Below are 3,579 nucleotides of genomic sequence, written 5' to 3'. Positions count from 1 at the left end.
GCCCGGTGCAGTTGGTGATGGAGCCCCCATCACCCTCTGAGTCACATGATCACCCCACCTCGGAGGACACTAACCCGAGGATCCGTGTGGCGTGCCCGGCGGGTGTGGACGCGCCCCGACCCCACCCCGCCCCACCCACGCCACGAGCCGCCCCACCCCGCCCCCCCCCCCGCCCCCGCCCCCCCCCCCCCCCTCCAGGGCGGAGTGCGCCCGCCCCCCCGCAGTCCCCCCGCAGTCCCCCCGCCGCAGGGCTGAGCGGAGCGCCACCCCCGCCGCGAGCCACCCTCCCTGCTTAAAACCAGGTGTGCTCCTTCACCCCGCAGTCCCCCCGCAGTCCCCCCGCCGCAGGGCTGAGCGGAGCCCCGCCCCGCCGGGCGCTCCCCTGCCGCGCCGCTCTGCTGCCACCTGCAGGCCGTCTGGGGAACAGGCCTCGCCCTCCCCCGCTCCGCCCTTCACTCCGGCCTGGGACTCGGTCCAGCGCCGCGAAGCGGGCGGCGGGGAGGGCTGCAACCGGGGTGCGAAGCCCAGTTACGGAAGCAGACGGGCCCAGGTGGAACCGACAAAGCCAAGCTCTCCCTCTTCCTACCCACCTCTGCCTAATTTTATAAACGGGAGGTTGGACCTACTTTAGGTTGGCTAGGACTGAGAAGCACGTAGCGGGAGCTTCCCTGGTACGACTCCCCCCTCCCGGTCCCCCATCTTTAACAAATACGTTAGGATAGTGAGGAAGGACGGGAACTGAAAATACTAAGCTCCTACTATGTGCTGGGTGTAGAGGAGGCACTTCCAGACATCATCTCCAGCCTCACAAATGCTGGGAATTAGGTGATTACACAACAGGGATGGAGGATCAGAGTGGGTCAGTCACCTGCTCATGGGCCTCCAGCGGAAATTTGAATGCAAGGATCAGGTACTCCTTTCAGGTGTCTGATTTGAGCAGTGTTTGCAAAATGCAAAGTGTCCCATGGAACTCTACTATTGCTCCATTGTAAGACTGTATTGCAAACAAAAACTACCAGAGTGTCTCCTTAGGGCTGGGATTATCTCAACAAAAATGGTACTCTGTGGAATATGGGATATCTCCTAAAAAATGAATGAAGCAGGACTTTGAATGCGATTTGTTTGATAGACAAAATCTATCCTTGTAGGTCCTTCCTGGGTAGTAGAGAAAAGAAACCACTGTGCTGGACATTTTCCAAGATGTTTTTTATAAAATGTCTGGGCCTCAGAGCCCCCCAAGTTCCTTCCTCCCCCCCTCCCCGGGGGTAGATTCCCCATCTTCATTCTACTTCCTGGCATCCTGTCCATCAAACTTTTCATTTTATTATTTTTAAAAAGATTTTATTTATTTATTTGACAGAGAGAGAGAGAGCGCAAGCAGGGGGAGCGGCAGAGGCAGAGGGAGAAGCAGGCTCCCCGCCGAGCAGGGAACCCGATGTGGGACTCAATCCCAGGACCCTGGGATCATGACCTGAGCCAAAGGCAGTCGCCCAACCAACAGAGCCACCCAGGCGCCCTCAAGCTTTTTATATTTATGCCTTGATAAAATAAAAATCTTGGTGGGGGTGAATATCAGTCATTTACACCTTAGTGAGAAGCACCTCAGATTCCCTTTTCTTCTCAGACCTTCTAGCTGAGGTTGGTCGTGAGACAGGATGGGGAAGGAGAAAAGAGACAGAGGTGGGGCAGGTACTCTCAGAGCTAGGACTGGTTCTCCCCAACTTCCTGGCATGATCTGGGTGTCAGGCTAAGTGGGATGCTTGTGCACGTCCTCTTCTGTTGTCTTTGCTGCCAACACCAGTGCCCACGACAGAGTTCTAGGGTGCGGCCTGGAGGGCCTGGAGGGCCTAGAAAACCACTTAGCTTTGGATTTTAGGTCAAGTTATGCTGGGGACTTGCTGTGTGAGCTTGGGCAAGTGCATTCACCTCTCTCCCCAGGCGCCCTGGAGGGAACTTACCCAGGAGGCTTGTCTCCGGCGGCAGCAGGGCGGTGGGTCCCCCACCTGCGCTGGCCCTGTTCCGTCAGCTGCACCACGTCCCATCTTACTGTGCTCGGAGCCGCCTCTGGGAGCAGGAGAGACAAGTGGAACCCACATTCCGAGGACGGGGGAGTGAGGCGCCACTAAGTGCCGCGTGTGGGGATCAGCTCAGGGTGTGTTTGTCTGTTTGCTGGAAACTGAGCAGCTGTTCTGCAGACTGACCCAGTAGACCAGCAAGTGCCCGAAAATCTAGTGGTAGGCTCTTTTGAGTTGCCACGTGAGTGCTGTGTCCTCTCCCTCCCCAAAATGAAATTTCACTTTACGAGTTAGTCTTGTTTTTTTTTTTTTTTTTAAGATTTTATTTATTTATTTGACAGAGAGACACAGCGAGAGAGGAAACACAAGCGGGGGAGTGGGAGAGGGAGAAGCAGGCTTCCTGCGGAGCAGGGAGCCCGACGCGGGGCTCCATCCCAGGACCCTGGGATCATGACCCGAGCCGAAAGCCGCTCAGCGACTGAGCCACCCAGCCGTGCCACGTTAGTTTTGTTTTTATTTTGAGTTATACTTGAGCCTTGAGCAACTCGGGCCTGAACTGTGTGGGTCCGCTGATAGGTGGATATTTTTTCCCTGGTGAATACAGTATGGTACTATGAATGCATTTTCTCTTCCTTGTGATTTTCTCAATAACCTTTCCTTTTCTCTAGTTTACTTTATTGTAAGAACATAGTATGTAATACATGCAACATACAAAATATGTGCTAATCGACTGTTTATGCTGTTGGTGGGGCTTCTGGTCCACAGTAGGCTATCGGTAGCTATGTGTTTTGGGGAGGGGTCAAAAATTATATGCAGATCTGTGGCTTCATGTGGGGTCAGCATCACTGACCCCCCCAGTGTTCAAAGGTCAGCTGTATTTCAGAGCTGGGGGTAGACAATAATTTTTAAGGGGTCTTGGGCCTTTAAAGATCTTAGGTCAAAACTCAGATTAGCTGGGATACTGGGCAGTGCGGGGTGGGGGGGGAGGGCCTTTCTGAGATACTCCAGCCTGAGAGCAGCTGATGTACCAGTGAGTCGTAACCTGGCTGCAGGTGGGAACCACCTGGGGAGAAGCAAAAATGGGAGGACAGGCAGGCGCCCAGCATTTTCAAGCTCCTCTACTGACCACAGCATGTAGCCACGGTGGCCGTGTCCACTCCGGGTGCCCCGAATTGGCCCAGCCTTGCAGGTTCCTGGGCTGATCACCTTGCGGAACTGCAGGAAATGAGAATTAGCCTTCCCACCTACCCACTCTCCTCCCCTGCTGAAATTGGAGCTCTCCATCTTAACTCTTGGACCTTGTTAAATCATCGGTGTGGGGATCAGGGGACAGGAGGGGGCTCCTGGCACAGAGGACAGAGTGTGGGCTTTGTAGCTAAACAGACGTGAGTTCGAATCCTGACTCTGCCCTGCACCAGCTCTGCCATTTGGGAAAGGTTCTGAACTGCAGTTGTCCCCCCTGCAAAGTGTGTGTGGGGGTAATGCTGCCTACCTGCAGGATCTCCATGAGGCTCACGGAGGGGAGGCTGGAAGATGTGTAAGCCCCTCTGCCCCAGCCCTGCAG

The sequence above is a fragment of the Phoca vitulina genome, unplaced genomic scaffold (assembly GCF_004348235.1).
Source record: "Phoca vitulina isolate PV1807 unplaced genomic scaffold, GSC_HSeal_1.0 scaffold65, whole genome shotgun sequence".
Classification (NCBI taxonomy): Eukaryota; Metazoa; Chordata; class Mammalia; order Carnivora; family Phocidae; genus Phoca; species Phoca vitulina.
Note: the sequence above shows the minus strand (reverse complement) of the source record.